The sequence below is a fragment of the Otolemur garnettii genome, unplaced genomic scaffold (genome assembly GCF_000181295.1).
Source record: "Otolemur garnettii isolate 467f Iridium unplaced genomic scaffold, OtoGar3 scaffold00115, whole genome shotgun sequence".
Classification (NCBI taxonomy): Eukaryota; Metazoa; Chordata; class Mammalia; order Primates; family Galagidae; genus Otolemur; species Otolemur garnettii.
The window spans coordinates 227,227-244,505 of NW_003852510.1; the positions used below are offsets into that span (position 1 = coordinate 227,227).

The 17,279-nt window shown below is 42.6% G+C and overlaps 1 protein-coding gene across 5 annotated transcripts in view; it reads left to right on the forward strand.

Annotated features, from left to right (window-relative positions):
* The first annotated feature begins 13,074 nt into the window (after positions 1–13,074).
* SLC8A3 (solute carrier family 8 member A3) overlaps positions 13,075–17,279 on the forward strand; it is a 140,184-nt gene continuing 135,979 nt past the window's right edge. For all 5 annotated transcript variants that reach the window (XM_003797355.1, XM_003797356.1, XM_012809859.1 and 2 more), the window contains exon 1: positions 13,075–13,764. The gene's annotated coding sequence lies outside the window, so the exon portion shown is untranslated. The remainder of the gene's footprint in view (positions 13,765–17,279) is intronic.

Below are 17,279 nucleotides of genomic sequence, written 5' to 3' on the forward strand. Positions count from 1 at the left end.
CAAAGGCTATGTTAACCAGTTTGATGGAAGTGTTTCGGATTGTGTGTGAAAACCCCACACTGTACCCCAGAAGTGCATTAATGTACATAGTTACCATTCAATAAAAAAAAAAAAGTAAATTCAGCAGAATCACGGTATACAAAATCAGTAATAACAAAATCAATTTTTATTTACCATAAAAATAATTTAACATAAAATTTATTTAATTATAACCAAAGAAAAAAATACCTTTTACTTGACATGATGAAAACCAAATATCTAGGAGTAAATCTAAAGAAATACAGTCGTCCCTTGGGATACTTGGGGGACTGGTTTCAGGCCCCAAATCCTGCCCCATAGAACCCACACATGCAAAAAGTTGGCCTTCTTTACCACAGGTTTCACATTTGGGGAACATTGTATTTTCCTTCTATGTTTGGTTGAAATTTTCACATATAAGCAGACCTGTATAGTTCAAATTAATGTTGTTCAAGGGTCAACTGTGTGAGCAAAAACTGCACATTGTAAATTTTAAGACATCACTGGGAGAAATTAACAAAGATCTAGGCTTGACGCCTATGGCTCAAGTGGCTAAGGCACCGCCACATACACCTACGGTGGTGAGTTTGAATCCAGCCTTGGCCCGCCAAACCACAATGACGGCTGCAACCAAAAAATAGCCAGGTGTGGTGGTGGGCGTCTGTGGTCCCAGTTACTTGGGAGGCTGAAGCTGAGACTTGCTTGAGCCCAGGAGTTAGAGGTTACTGTGAGCTGTGATGTCACAGCACTCTACCCAGGGCGACAGCTTGAGGCTCTGTCTCAAAAAAAAAAAAAAAAAAAAAACCCCAAAGATCTAAATAAATAGATATTCCCCATTCATAGGTCAAAAGACTTAATATTGTTAAGATGTCAATTCTCTCCAAACTGATCTATAAATTTAGTACAATCTTAATTAAATTCCCAACAGGCATTTTTGTGAAAACTGAAAAACTGACTCTAATATTTATGTAGTGGAAAGCCCCCTCAAATAACTTAGATACTCATGAAGAAAGACAAAGCAAAACACTTACTCTACCAGATATTAAGTTTTCTTATAAGATACAGTAATTAATACAGTATGATGTAGATACAAGAGGACAAACAATAAAACAGAATAGAGTCCTTAAATAGATCCATACGTGTACAAAACTTGATTTATAGGAAAGGTGACAGGGCAGGTGAAATGATCTCTTCTTAATAAATTATAATGGGTCATTTATATGTGTATATGGAAAAAATAAAATTCTATCCCTACTTTACATTACATATAAAAATGCAATTCCAGGATTGTTGTAGATCTAAATTTGAAAGATAAAACATAAGAGTTCTAGAAGCTAACACAGAAAAAATATTTTCATGACCTGCAGTAGACAAAGAGGAACCAGAAAACACTTAGGATAAAAAAAGAAAGACATGGTAAATAGATTATTTTAAAAGTAAGAACTTCTGTTCATCAAAAGATTCAACAAAAGGAATGAAAAGGCAAGCCACAGACTGGGAGAAGATATTTGCAATGCATATGATGTTAGAAGACTCATCCATAAGATGCAACAAACCCCCATAAATTAATAAAAAAAAAATACACTATCCCAGATAAATAAGCACAAACTTGAACAGATAATTAACAAAAGAGGATATCCAAAAGCCAATACATGTATGAAAACTTCCACTTCAATAGCCATTAGGAAAATGCAAATTAAGGAATGGCTAAAATTAAGTAGACTGGAGCCTGGCATGGTGGAGAGTGCCTGCATTTCCAACTATTTGGGTCACTGAGGCAAGAGGATCACTTGAGCCCAGGAAATGAGGCTGCAGTGAGCTATATTCACACCTGTAAATAGCCATGGCATCTAGCCAGGGAAATATAGCAAGATTATATATTTTGGGGGGAAAAATGAAGAAGGTTGAACTCAGGAAGATGAAGGACTAGAGACAGTCTGCACACTGTTCTCACAGAGAGGTCAAATGTGGCGAGTAGATATTATATTCACCCTTGGATTGATGATGTAAGATAAAGCATCAGAAATCAACAGAGAGGTGATGAGAGATGCCCAAAGTGAAGGAGAGAGGAAGTGGGGTGACCTACTCAGTCTGATTAGAGGTACCCAGGGAAGGCACCAACATGTGGGAAAGGGACAGAAAGAGAACCTTAGGGCTCCACAGTTCCTCCATGGGCATTGCCACCCCAGCTTCAGGAGAGCCTGTACAGCAAGCCTTTGGACTAACATAGGGAATGGCTTGGAGACCATGCAGTAGCACTGTTATGGCAAAAAGGCATAGAGGAGTCTCACTGGTTTCTGAATCTTGGACACTTCAGCTGGTGCCAATCGGAGGACCCAGCTGCAGAGTACTGAGTTACCCAGAGGGTCAGCTCCATTGGTACTGCCTCCCATCACCCTCACTGGGCCAGGGTTAAAGTGGAGAGGCCAGGTGGTCTTGCACTCTGTGACTGGGTGCTGGTGTCAGTGCCACCAGGGGATCTGAGTAGAGCAAGTAGCCACAGAGACAGCACCCATAGCCATTGCCTAGGAGGTTCTATCCAGCCACTGCTGCCAGGGGACCTGCCGCCTCCATCTGAGTAGTATAGCTGCTGCTACCACTTCCTGAGTAGCACTGCCATTGACAAACTGAGGCAGGGTGACTATGCCTGCTACCATGTACTGCCCACAACCACCACAACCCACCATGCATTGCCTGCCCTCCCTGCCTTCATTCAAACTTTCAGCAGCTGATTGGAAACCAATCTACCCTTCTACCCAAATATCTCTTAGCACCTGCTTAAACTATGACAACCACAGGGGCATGGGGATATGAAGGAGAGCAGTAGTGTTACAGGCTCACAGGGGATCTGCCCTTCTCCTGCTTGGTGAATTGCCTGAAGTGGGACTCTAGCATGCCAACCAGAAACCTTTCCCTCTCTTCACTGAACAACAGAGTTTTCAGCAAAAGGGAATAGAATTGATCTGAACTGATCTGAGAGAAGAGGTTCCAGATGAGAAAGAACCAACATAAGAACTCTGGCAACATGATAAAACAAGCTATTTTGACACTGTTAAAGCATAATACTAGCTGTTCAGCAATGAACTCCAACCAAAAGGAAATTGTAGAAATGTCAGATATGGAATACAGAATATGAGCCACAAGTAAGATCAATAGACTTGATGAGAAAGTTGAAAACCAAAAAGAAAAAAAAAAGCAACCAAAAAAATTTCAGGACATGAATGAAAAATTCACTAAAGGGGCAAATAATCTAAGAAAAATACAACAGAACTTCTGGAAATAAAAAAGTAATTTAAGGAATTTCAAATACAATAGAAAGCGTTAACAACAGACTATCCCTAGCAGAAGAAAGAATTTCAAAGAAGTCAAGACTTCCAAATTAACACAGTCAAAAATTAATAAAAAAGAATCAAGAAGAATAACAATCTCTCCAATAAATATGGGATTATATAAAGTGAACAAATAGAAGGATCATAGGTATTCCTGAGGGAGAAGAGGAAAAATCAAAAGGTATGGAAAACCTATTTAAGGGAATAATGGAGGAAAACTTTTCTGGTATTACTGGAGATTTAGACATCCAGCTACAAAAAGGTCATTAAATGTCTGAAAGATTCATGCCAAATAGAATATCATCAAGACGTAAAAATAGTCATCAGTCTGGCCAAAGTCAAAGTGAGGTAGAAAATCCTATGAGACATAAGCAATAGCTAACTTACAAAGGAAAATCCAATAAACTAACAGACCCAGCAGAAGCCTTACAACCCAGGAGAGATTGAGTTCCATGTGTAGTCTTCTTCAAAAGAATAAATGACAACCAAGATTTTTATATCCTGAAAAACTAAGTTTCATAAAGGATTATCTTTCTAAACCAATAAACACTAAGGGAATGTGTTAGCACTAGACTTGCCCTATAAGAAATGCTTAAAAGTGCTTTACCTTTGGAATAGAACAATCAATACCCTGAAGTGTAAAAGCATCCAAAAGTTAAAACTTACTGCCCATATAAAAAAGTACCACAAGGGAAAATGCAAAGCAACTAGGTAACAGTCAGAATGATGAACAGAACAGTATCTCAAATATCAATACTAACATTGACTTTAAATGGCGTAAATGTCCCACATCAAAGATATGGATTGGTAGAATGAATACAAAAACACAACCCACAGCGGGGTGTTATAGCTCATGGTTGTAATCTTAGCACTTTGGGAGGATGAGGTGGAAGGATCACTTGAAGTCAGGAGTATGAGACTACTCCAAGCAAGAGCAAAAACCTGCTTCTACCAAAAATAGAAAAAATTAGCTGGGCATGGTGGCATGCACTTGTAGTCCCATCTACTGAGGAGGTTTAAGCAGGAAGATTGCTGTGCCTAGGAGTCTGAGGTTGCAGTGAACTATGATGATACTGCTGAGGGTGATAGAGAGACTCTGTCTCAAATACAAAACAAAACACCAATAAAATACAATCCAAAAACATGTTTTCTCCAAGAAACCCATCGAATCACAAAAGTGTTCATAGGTTCAAGTAAAGAAGTAGAAAAAAATATTCTTTGCAAATAGAAACCAAAAGCAAGCAGGAGTAGCTATTCTTACACCAGAAAAAAATAGAGTTAAATCAACAGTGGTTAAAAAAATGAAAGACAATGACAGTCTTTATATAATGATAAAGGAATCAATTCAACAAGAAGATATCATAATTCTAAATATATATACGTCTAACACATGAACTCCTAGATTCATAAAAAAATTCCACTTGATCTACAGAAAGAAATTGATAGCAACATAATAATAACTGAGGACTTCAAAGCTCCACTGACAGAACTAGTCAGATTATTGAGGCAGAAGATCCACAGAGAAATATTGGATTTAAATGGGACTCTAGAATAAATGAATCTTACAGACATTTATGGCTCATTCTACCCCCCAAACTACAAAATACACATTCTTTTCATTAGGACACAGGACATTTCAAACTTAGATCATGTGTTAGCCCATAAAATATGTGTTAGCAAATTAAAAAAAATTGAAATTATACCATATATCTTCTTGGACCACAGTGGAATAAAACTAGAAATCAATTCCAAAAGGAACGTTCAGAGCTACAGGAATACATGGAAATTAACAATCTGTTGCTAACAATCCCTGTGTCGGTGATGAAATCAAGATGGAAATTAAAAAAAATTTCAAATTGTACAATAAAGTCAAATAAGCTTCAAAGAAATCTCTGGGATACAGCAAAAGTAGTACTAAGAGGGAAATTCATATCACTAAAAGCTTACATTATGCAAATAACAACCTACTGTCACATCTCAAGAAGCTAAAATATAAAAACTTTACCAAACCCAAAGCTATCAGAAGAAAAGAAATAACAGATTAGAGCAGAATTAAACAAAATGCAGACCAAAAAGAAAGAATACAATGCAAGAGATCAATGAGCAAAAAGTTGGTTCTTTGAAAAGATAAACAAAATTGATAGGCCACTACCTAGATTAACCAGGAATAAAAGAGAAAGGATTCAAATAAGCTCAATCAGAAGCAACTAATACCACAGAAATACAAAAGATCATCCATGACTGCTATGAAAATCTCTATGCATACAAACTAAAAAATCTAGAGGAAATGGATAAAATATTTTGAAAATATATAACGTCTCAAGTTTGAACCTAGAATAAATAAAAATCCTGTATAGACCAATAATGATTAGCAAGATCAAAACAGTAATAAAAAATCTCTCAGGCGCCAGCCACGTACACCTAAGGTGGCGGGTTCGAATCCCCAGCCCGGACCCGCCAAACAACAATGATGGCTGCAACCAAAAAATAGCCGGGCGTTGTGGCGGGCGCCTGTGGTCCCAGCTACTTGGGAGGCAGAGGCAGGAGACTCGCTTGAGCCCAGGAGTCGGAGGTTGCTGTGAGCTGTAATGCCACGGCACTCTACCCAGGGGGACAGCTTGAGGCTCTGTAAAAAAAAAAAAAAAATCACTCAACTAACAAAACAAAATCCCAGGACCATATAGATTCACAGCTAAATTGTACCTGATCCACAAGGAACAACTGGTACCTATCCTACTGAAACTATTCCATAACATTGAGAAGGAGGGAATCCTCCTTAACTCATTTGACGATGCCAGTATCACCCTAATATGAAAGCCAGGAAAGGATTCAGCAGCACATCAAAAAGGCAATCTACTATGATCAAATGGGTTCCATCCTAGGGATGCAAGGATGGTTCAACATATGCAAATCAATAAATGTGATCACCACATAATAGAATTAAGAACAAAACCACATGATTATCTCAATAGATACAAAAAAAATCATTTGATAAAATACAGCACCCTTTTAAAATAAAAACTCTCAACAAATGAGGCATAAAAAGAGTATACTTCAAAATAATAAAATCCATATAGGACAAACACATAGCCAACATCATACTGAATGGGGAATAGTTGAAAACATTACCTCCAAGAACTGGAACAAGACAACGTTTGATAAGAGTCAAATCAATAACTCAAAAACATTTTTGATAGATGCCAAGGAGGTGAAATAACTCTACAAGAAGAACTACAAAACACTAACAAAAGAAATCATAGTTGCCACAATCAAATGAAAAAACATCCCATGCTCATGAAATGGAAGAATCAGCATTGTTAATATGGCCCTTTTGCCTAAGGCACTTAAAGTGATTTACAGATCCAATGCAATTCCCATAAAAATATCAATATCATATTTCCCAGACGTAAAAAAAGTAATCCTAAATGTCATATGGAACCAAAAGAAAGCTCGAATAGCCAAAGAAAGCCTAAGCAAAAAGAACAAACCTGTAGCATCATGTTACCTGACTTTAAATCATGCTGCAAGGCTATATTAATAAAGAGCATGCTACTGGTATAAAGGTAGACACAGAGACCAAGGGGACAGAATGGAGAACTCCAAAATAAAACCATTAACTATAACCAACTAATTCTTGACAAAGCAGATAAAAACATACACTGGGACTGGGCGACGCCTGTGGCTCAAAGGAGTAGGGTGCTGGCCCCATATGCCAGAGGTGGCAGGTTCAAACCTAGCCCTGCCCCCCCCCCAAAAAAAACCATACACTGGGACAAAGTCACTCTTTTTAATAAATGGTGCTAGGAAAATTGGAGAGTCACATGCAAAAGTATGAAACTGGATTCCTATCTTGCCCATATACAAAAATTAACTCAGGGTGGATTAAAGACTTAAAATAAGACCTGGAACCATAAATATCCTAGAAAAAAAAAGCCGGGAAAAACTCTCCCGGATTTTAGCATAGGCAAAGAATTTATTGTGAAGGCCCCCCAAATGGATGCAGTAACAGTAAAAATAAATAAATGGGACTTAATTAAAATAAAAAGTTTCTGCACAGCAAAGGAAAAATCAACAGAGTAAATAGATGGGATAAAAGAAAATATTCACAGATTGTACATCTAATGAAAGACTAATATCTAGAATCTATAAAAAACTCAAGCAAATCATCAAGAAGAAAGCAAATAACCCTATAAAAAAGTGGGCAAAACACATGAACAGATTTTTTTTCAAAAGTAGATATGAAAATTGCCAACAAACCATGAAAAAATTCTCAACATCACAAATCATCAGGGAAATGCACATTAAAACCACAATGGATACCACCTTACTCCTATCAGAATGACCATTATCAAAAAGTGAAAAAACAATAGATGTTGGTGCAGATGCAGTGAAAAGGAATGCCTATAGACTGTTGGTGAGAATGCAGATTACAACCTCCATGGAGAACAGGATGTAGATTTCTCAAAGAAATAAAAGTAGACCTACCATTCAATCCCACAATCCCACTATACCCAAAGGAAAGAGGCCATTTTATTAAAAAACCACCCACACCCAAATATTTATACCAGCATAATTCACAATTGCAAAGATGTGGAATTAACTTAAGTGCTCCTCAACTGATGAGTGGATAAATAAAATGTAGTATGTATCTGCCATGGAGTACTACACAGCAAAAAAAAAAAAAATGGAATCATGTCTTTTGCAGCAACTTGGATAGAACTGGAGAATATTATCCTAAGTGAAGTATCTTGGGAATGGAAAAACAACTTCCACATGCTCTCACATGCTTTCATGCTCTCTGGAGTTAAGTGAGGAGTATATATGGCAATAAAGTTCTGTAATGAACATTGAAAACTAAGAAGGGGCAGGGGGACAGTGTGTGAGAGTTAAAAATTTACCTATCTGATAGAATGTACACTATTCCGGTGTGGTGATGGGTACACCTTTTTTGAGCTTTGACTTCAGCATTATATAATTCATCCATGTAACAAAAAACACTTATACCTGCAAATGTACTGAAATTTAAAAAATTAAGTAAGCTAACAATACTAAATGCTGACCAAAAAAATGTGACAAAACAATGTTGGGAGGGGAGGGTATAAGTTGATACAAATGACTGAAAATTATCCTTATCAAAGAATGATGCATGTTCACATAACCTGTGAGCCAGGGATTCCATCCTTGGTATATACCCAAGAAAAGTGCATGTGTGAACCAAAAGACATGTATTCAACTGTCACAGCAGCATTATTCAAAATAATAAGAACTGGAAACAGTTTAGATGCCAATCAAAAGAAGAATGAAACATTCGCTTGCATATTCATTCAAAGAAAATATAGAGCAATGAAAAATAACCAACTATTGCTGCACACAACGATATGGATGAACCTCACAGAAATTGTGTTGAGCGAAGAACCCAGTCCCAATAGTACTTCCACTTATATAACTCCCCAAATTACATAAGACTACTGTATGAGTTTAGGAGTCAGGACAAGTCAGGAGTTCCCTTGGTAGAGAAGGAGGAACCATGATTGGGGGGCTGAAAGGAGCACCTGGGGAACTGGTAACATTTTTTGTTCTAGATGATGATTAAATAAAATCTGGGTGATGATTAAGTAAAATGTATTTGCTTTGTGAAAATTCTTTGAACTTATACTTAGGACTTGTACACACTTCTGTATGCATGTTCTACGCAATACATGATTTTATTAAAGGAAAAAAGAATGATCATTAAGTGACAAATTTTGGAAATAAAAGTTATAATAAGGTTAATACTGGCACATAAGTTGCCTGTGAGAAGCAGCACTGGATGGTGCCAGATGCTAATGGTAGCCAGGGTAGACAGGTCTGCTACTTGGGAAGTGCCTTAGGCTTCACTTCTGGAGATGCACCAACTTGTGGAGTTCTGGGGTACAATGGTAAATCATGGGTTATCACCAAGAGGCTGCATAGTCCTTTCCTAGTATACAGCCCATCTGCCCATGGCTTGCTGCTCACCCTCTAAAGAAAGAAGGACATTCTATGTTAGGAACTCACAGAATCAGCCGGAATATTTCGATTCCGCATTCGTTTTCTAGCACTGTTATAACAAAACACCAAAGACACAGTGGCTTAACTAACAGAAAACTATTTTCTCTCAGGTCTGGAGACCGGAGGTCCAAGATCAAGGTGTCAGCACATTTGGTTTCTCCTCCTTGGTTTGCAGATGGCCTCCTTCTTGCTGTGTCCTCACAAGGTCGCCCTCTGTCTATCTGTGTCCTAATCCCTTTTTCATAAAAGTATACCAGTGAGTCATATTAGGTTAGGGCACACCCTAATGACCTAGCTTCAATGTGAATTCCTCTTTAAAGACCCTATCTCCAAGTCCAGTCATATTCTGAAGTACTAAGAATTAGGGATTCAGCATATGACTTTTTGTGGACACAATTCAGTCCATAAATTCTGAAGTCTATAATTCTGATACTCTACAATTCTGTCTGTTTCTTACTAAGCACTGTGACTGGTTGAATCCCCTAGCATCTCTGGGCCTCACAACTTGAAAATGAGATCTGTGGCTCTTGCTCCCAGTGATAATGATAAATAGCCTGCTTGCTGGCTTTCCTGGGAAAATCTCACAGAGTTCTAGACCAACAAGAAATAAACAAATAAACAATGACGGAAGTGGAGAAGCAGGAGGCAGATTGTCACCAAATTTAATGTTTTCTAACCCTTTACGCATGTAGCAGAGAGGGAAAAAACGTGATTGAGCAGAAGTTCTCAAGCTATAAAAACAAAAAAAGAGAGGAAAAAATGTGGGACTGTTCAGAATTTAAAGGGGAGTGAGACTTCACAGGCCAATATGAAAGTTGGTTGTAGAACTTAGAGTGGGGAAAAAGCAGGATTAAGGGGTAGAGGGAGGTAGGGGAGGAAGGAAGAGAATTAACATACATTTGGGAATTGCTCTGTACTAGAAACTATAATCTCTCTGAATCCTTACAGCAATCCCATGAGGCGGGTATTATTATCATTATTATTATTATTATTATTTCCATATTTCTGCTCAGAATGCAGAGTTGCTGTTGCAGTTTTAGAGAGTAAGTAACATTCATTGAAGAAATAGTAATGGATATCAATAAGTAAGACAAAGAAAATTCTGGAGCAAGCAAAATTAATCTGTCCTGACAGAATGCAAATCATTGGTGCTTGTAGGGAGAGGCAATGAGTACAATGGGGCCTGAAAGAATTTTTGGAGGAGGTGACAATGTTCTGTATCGAGGTTGTTGCTCTACTTGTTTGTACTTTTATCAAAACTGATCAACCTATATACATAAAATAGGTGAATTTTGTTGTATGTAAATTATGCCTCAATAACGTTGATCGAAAGAGAAAAAGAAAATCACCAGAAATCCTATCACCAAGAAACAATAGTTACCATTTTGGTGTTGCTATGCTGCCAGGATTTGGTTCTTTTTTCCTCTCTCAATAATATATAATGAAAACCTCTATGGTTTGGTTTTTTTCCCCTCTCTCAATAATATATCATTTCATATATTTTCCCTGTGAGAACATAGATTGCTACATCAGCATCTTTACTGTGGTAAAATACACCCTTGTATCAACTCAACATGATCTACTCCACCAATTCTCTCTGTTGGAAAATTAAGATGTTTCCAAGTTTTAACTCTTACAAACACTACCATGAATATCCTTGTAACTAAATATTTGAGCATCTCCTTAATTATTGACATAGAATACATTTCTTCCGGTAAAAGTCCTGGGTCATAGGCATTCACATTCTTTAAAGAATTCGATATATTGGCTCGGTGCCTGTGGCTCAAGTGAACCTAAGGTGGCAGGTTCGAATCCAGCCTGGGCCTACCAAACAACAATGGTGGCTGCAACCAAAAAATAGCCAGGTGTTGTGGTGGGCGCCTGTGGCCCCAGCTACTTGGGAGGCAGAGGCAGGAGACTCGCTTGAGCCCAGAAGTTGGAGGTTGCTGTGAGCTGTAATGCCACAGCACTCTACCCAGGGGGACAGCTTGAGGCTCTGTCTCAAAAGAAAAAAAAAGAAGAAGAAAGAAAAGAAAAAAAAAAGAATTCGATATATCTTTCAAAATCACCCTCCCTAAAAGCTATACCCATTATATGCTCACCATCAATCTCTTGGTCTTGACTGTAGACCAGTCAGCATTGTGACTTTCCATGGAAATAGACACAGGTAAATCTCACTAACGGACATATCCTGAAATCTCATAGCTTTAGAAGTTATTGAAACCTTTCCAGGTCAGGGTTTCAGCCTTAATCTTAACTGGATTCAAGATTCGTAAGTGTTTAGAGGTCTGAAAGTTATCCTAACCGCGACTCAAACTCAGGACAGAAACTTTCTTATGACTTACTAAAGGAGCATTGCGTTCAGGGACCAGGAAAGAACTCATACCATCCCAGGCTCAGAGGTTTTCTAGTCCTTATGCCCACTTAATCTCTTTGGGCCAAACCTTATTCCGGAGCATCTGGGCAGGAAAGCCAGGGATCCCACAAGTTGCACACACTGTTGTCCTATCCGCACATCTCTGATTGATTGGTTTTTTCCCTTATCCTAATCCTTTGCTCTGCTGCACAGTAGGCTTGGGAAGGTTAATTAACCTCCCTAAGGCTTCATTTCCTCAATAGAAAATTGGAATTTGTGACCGTACCTATCTCATAGAGCTTCCTGAGAATGACATGAGATAATACAATTGGATTCCCTAGCACCACTGCTGGCGCCACGGAGATGCTGATCACTGGTGAGAATTGTTGGTCTACTGGTACTTGATTTCAAGCAGCAGAGGCCTGAGAGAACAACCTCCCACCCTTAAATTCTGTCCCATCTGCACTGGTGTCGCTAACAGGCCAGCCACTGTGCTTGTTTTAGATCTACCTCATGTCCCCGATAAAATAGGAGCAAGAAACCCCATTCTTCAGAGAGGCCTGCCCACCCCTCGTGCCTCCAGGACCGACAAATTTAGCAGAAATTATATGCATCTGATTTAAGGCTACGTGTGTACATTTTGCTTGAGCCAAGCCCCAAAGCCCTAGTCCTGCTGTGACATCAAAGGACCATCTCTCCTCCAGTCTCCAGGCCCAGAGTAAGCAGCAATTTGGGAAGCAGCCCCCTCTTATTTTTAGCCTTAAAAACCCAAAAACCAACATACCAGAGCTCACCCAAGCGTCTCTCACAAGCTGTTGTTTGATTTGGGTTGAGAAAATGACAGGCTGAGTTCTGCACCCAGAAGAGAAGAAAAAGACAGGGGGAAAAAAAGAGTTTTGTTTTCCCTCCACTGGCAACCTCCATCCCCCTCGACTCCTCCTCTAGGCCTGGGTGGACCCTGCCTGGGTAATCATTCCCTACTATATTTAAAAAACCACAGATGTGTTTGGTAGAGACTTAATTTCGGAATTGCAGGCAGCGTCTCCTGAGGACAAGGGGAAAGCCAGTGCCGCGCGCCCGCCTGCTGCCGGGAGCTCCCAACTCTGCGGAATCCAGGTCAGGACGCGCCGCGGTCTCGAAGTGCTGCCCAGCCGGAGGCGCCGGGCACCAGGCTCCAGCGATTGGGTGGGTGGGCGTAGGGTAGGGGTTCCGTCTGAATTCGGTCCTGAGGACACTCTGAATGGCTGGTGCGGGCTCGACTTCCTCGCTGCGGGTCGGGAAGCTTTCTGAAAGTCTCCCCTCGGCGCGCGAGGATAAATATGCCCGGCTTGTCATTCGGTGCGGCTCTCTCTCCCAGCTGATAGGGTGACGTTCATTTCGGAGGCTTGGAGATTGGCTTTTTGATTTGGCTTCTTGCGGCAGATTAATGGGCAAAGCTCTGGGCTCGCCCAGAAACCAGCCTCTCCGCGCGTCCCCTCCGCGCGCGGCGAGGCCGAGACGTCCCCCACCGTGACAGCGCGAAGGGGTGAGCCGGCACGCTTTCAGCCCCGGGAAAGCCCAGGCTACGCGACCGCAAGCCCCAGCCCGGGGCCCTCGGAGCCACCAGGGAGCGCCAGGCTGCTCGCCTTCCTGCCCCTCCCGCAGGGATCCCCGGCCGCCCGCAGCCGGGACTCCTGGCCTCTCCCAGGTGTGGTCTCCAGCCGGCGCTCCAGGTTGGGGCTTTCCCTCCTAAATCCGCTGGGCAGGACCCCTCCCCAGGCCCCCTCGCCCTGGCCCCTGCCGCCCTCCGGCTCAGACCTAGCGCTCCGGATGCGCTGCCCCGCAGCTCCCTGACAGCTGCGAGCCCACAAGCTTCGGTGGACGGGTGGCGGCGGCGGCGGACTGACATGCCCCGGACGCGGCTGCGGCCGGCGGGCAGCCCGCGGGGGCGATGAGCCTCTGCGGCCGGTGAGGAGCCCGGCGGCGGGCGCAGCGCGCACCTTCCTCGCCTCCCTCACTTGCCCACTCCGCTCGGGAGGCCGAGAGGAAACGGTGAGTAACGGGGCCGAGCCTCCTGCCCTTCCCCCTTAGCTGGCAGGCGAGACAAGGGAGGCAGAGGTTGGGGGGCTTAGAATGCCCCCAAGAGGGTCCCTGGTTGTCATCGATGGTGTTAAGTTATTTCTCAAGATCATTTGTACGAACCGCCTTCCTGTGGATTTAGTACCAGAAGGAGTGGGGGGAGGGTGCCCCAGAATGTGTACATCGTGTATGCGGTGTTGCGGGGGTGGGGGGGGCAGGTCTGGCATAGTGAGTGTCTACGGGAGGGGGCGGGGCGGGGCGCAGGAAGACATGCCCGGCCATCTGTGTACAGTCGAGTCGTGGGTTTGCTGGGTCAGCGGCGGGTGCTCATTGGGGAGACTTCTGTGTTGAGTGCCGGATGCATGTGTGCATGTGTGAGCCGCCTGTGCCAGGGCGTGTTGTGCTCCTGTCAGTGTCCGAGGGTTCTGGGGCTAGAAGGGGAGCGCGTTAGCCGCTTGGCGCGCGCCCGCGTGCACACACGCACGCACGCGCGCACCCCTATCTCGGGACTCCAACGCGGCGGGTCGGGAACTGCAGCCCAGCTTCCCGGCCTAAGTGGTGGAGGGGCGGGGGAGAAGAAGGGTTTCTCCAGCCCTGCGCTCTCCAGCTCCTGGGGCCCGGTGTAGAGAAGCAAAGTACATAGCTATCCCCCTTGCCGCCCCAACACACACACACACACACACACACACACACACACGGCCACAGCCCTCATTCAGAGGCTAGTTCTGCTCCTGCAGGCCCTGGCCGACCGGCCCGGAGGACTTGAGCCACTAGGGGATATGATAAAAGCGATCTGCGAAAATCAGTTTTTCCTTTTTAATTCATTGTCTTTTATTTTTAACCGTGGGGAAGGGGGATTAAATAGAACAAATGCCTTTAATGCAGTGCCATAAATTTACCGGCTTGTCTCTCTGTGTCACCCCCTCCCCCACTTCCTGGCGATTGGAAAGCATACCCGTCAACGTTTGGTGGTTAGATCTCCCGGGCAGAAGGACTGAAATTGGGTGCAATTTATCAAAAACGCAGGCTGTAGCTAAGAGCCAGACGCGGAGCTCCTAGGTGGTGAAGAAATACCCAGGGGTCGGGGGAGGAGGAGCGGTGAGCTGGACCAGGTAGGGGAGGGATGTGGGTACGTGGTAGGAACGCATCCAGCCTTCTGGTGGGGCACCGAAAGGGAAGCCTCCCGGCCTCTGGCGACCTGGTGACTTGCAGCCGCGTGTGATTAATCTTCCACAGCTGTCGTGCCCCATCCACTTGAGCTGAGCTCTTGTTTACCTCGATTTTCAAATATAGCTGCTGCGCCATGCTCTTCCTGAAATAGGGGGATCAGTTCACTCTGTGTGGGTGCTTGGCTTCCCGCCCGCGTTTCTTTCTGTTGGCCTCTATGGCTAGATCCAAGTTTGAGTGAGAGAAACCTGCCCCTTCATGCCGTGCAGTTCTGCGAATGAGGAAGACTGATGGTCAGAGCCTGGAAAGACTAGATCCGTGGACTGATCACAGTTCAGTCCTTCATTGCATTGTACACTTTCTGTCAACGGTCCCCTCATACAAGTCCATTCCAAAGCTTCCTTTTCCTTGAAATAAAATGTAGATATTGGGTTCAGAAGAAGCAGATGGAGCCTACAGAACTGAACTTGGTTGAAGTGGTTCTTTAACTTGATGGATAGGGGAAGGCCATGCCTGTGGTTCCCTCTACTCAGAATGCTTTATAGTTCTTCCACCACCTGCAATGCTTCATGCTTCAGCTCTCAGCTCATTAATCGCTTCCTCAAGGAAGCCTTCCATACCTTTCCTGACAAGGTGGGGTTCCTTTTTATTATACATCCATAATCCAAATCTATAATTTCAAAGTGACTTAGAAATGCACACTAAATTTATTTATGTGATTGAGCAATTCTGGGTGCACTTCTAGATAGTAAACTCCACAGAAGGAAGAAGGATCAATGGGTGTTTGTTTATTCACATTGTATCCCCATGGCCTAGCACGGTGCCTGGCACAGGTAGGCATGCAGTGAACATTGATTGAATTAATGGAATTAGAGAAACAAGTTCCACCCTTCCCTTTTCTGTTCTTTTTCCTCTGATCTCTACTTTACACTGCCCTCCACAGTTTCTTGGTCAAAGAAGAGAGAATATGGTTATCAAATAGACCCTGTGAAAGCAATTTCTTTCCCTTGTGCTCCTCCATGGGCTGAGACCATGAAACTGATGGATGTTCTCTTTCCCCAGCCCTGCTCTGTTGCTGGGCAAGGTGGTTCCTTATACTGTCTCTGGACACAGTGATTGGTATCATTTAGGGACAGTGATTGTGGGCAGTGTTCTCCAGCCTGTGTAGTCCAACTGTTGCCTGAAACCTGGATTTTTGGAATGAGTCACACATCTTGACATCTCTTTAAACAACCAAGGTTGGGTAAGAAGAGAAGAATAACTTCCCTTTTACTCAAGCCTCGTTGCTTTGCCTAGAAGTCCAAATATTTGGTATGCTTCAGAAAAATATATTCGACTCTAAAAGCAAAAGCATTCATTTGTTCATTCATTCAGTTACCCATTTAGTCAATAAATAGTTAACAACCACTTACTCTTCCAGGCATGTGCTAAGTATAGAGGAAAATGAAATAGAATGGTCCCTTTCCTCATAAACATACATTCCAGCAGGGATCATCAACCAGTGGACAAGTGATGACCAATTACTGTGTAAAGTGATTTCTGCCAGTAGAGCATAAAGCCTAGGAAGTATATGGGAAGAGCACCTCTCCATAGGGGCTTAATGAGGACTTGTAGGGACAGCTAAGCCCAGAAAGAAAGGAGAGGTAGGAGTTAGCTTTGGTGAGAGCAGAGAGGAGATGGGAGTGGAGGGGGAGGGGTTATAGGTGAGAGATCAGCTTACAAAGTCCTAAATCGGATAAGACCTCTTCCAAAGGATTCACAAGTAAAATGAAGAGATGAATTTGGAGAAGCCACAGGAGTCAAACCTAGAAGGGCTTGTGCTCTATGCCAAGCATTTCCACCCTCCTCCACTTACCAGTGGGGGGTTAGGAAGGTTTTAACTATGGATGTGAAGAGTCAGCTCAGCATTATAGATTGTCCAACATGGAATGTGGGGCAAGAGCAGGCAGCAGTGATGCGGCTGTTGCAGAAACCCACACACATGGCTTCTGTTTTAGTGCATAAACATGAGATGCCCTTCTAGGAAGAAGTCTCACTAATTTACTTTGATGAGCTTGGTTTGTTTGGTTGTTCATTTGTTTTTTGAATGGGCACTCTAAACCCAACCCTGGGCAGGGTGCCTCAGGGGAAAGGAGAAAGGGCTCTGGAAAATATAAGATGTTTCCTGAGCGGCAGAGCAAGGCAGACTCTCAAAGATTTGAGATGGAGTGATCTGTGAGGGCTAGGAAAGGCCTCAAGAAGGAAGCTGGAAGGGTAAGAAGGAGTTAGACCCAGGTGTAGATACACAGAGAGTATAGAGCAGACATCTAGATAGGAAGAAT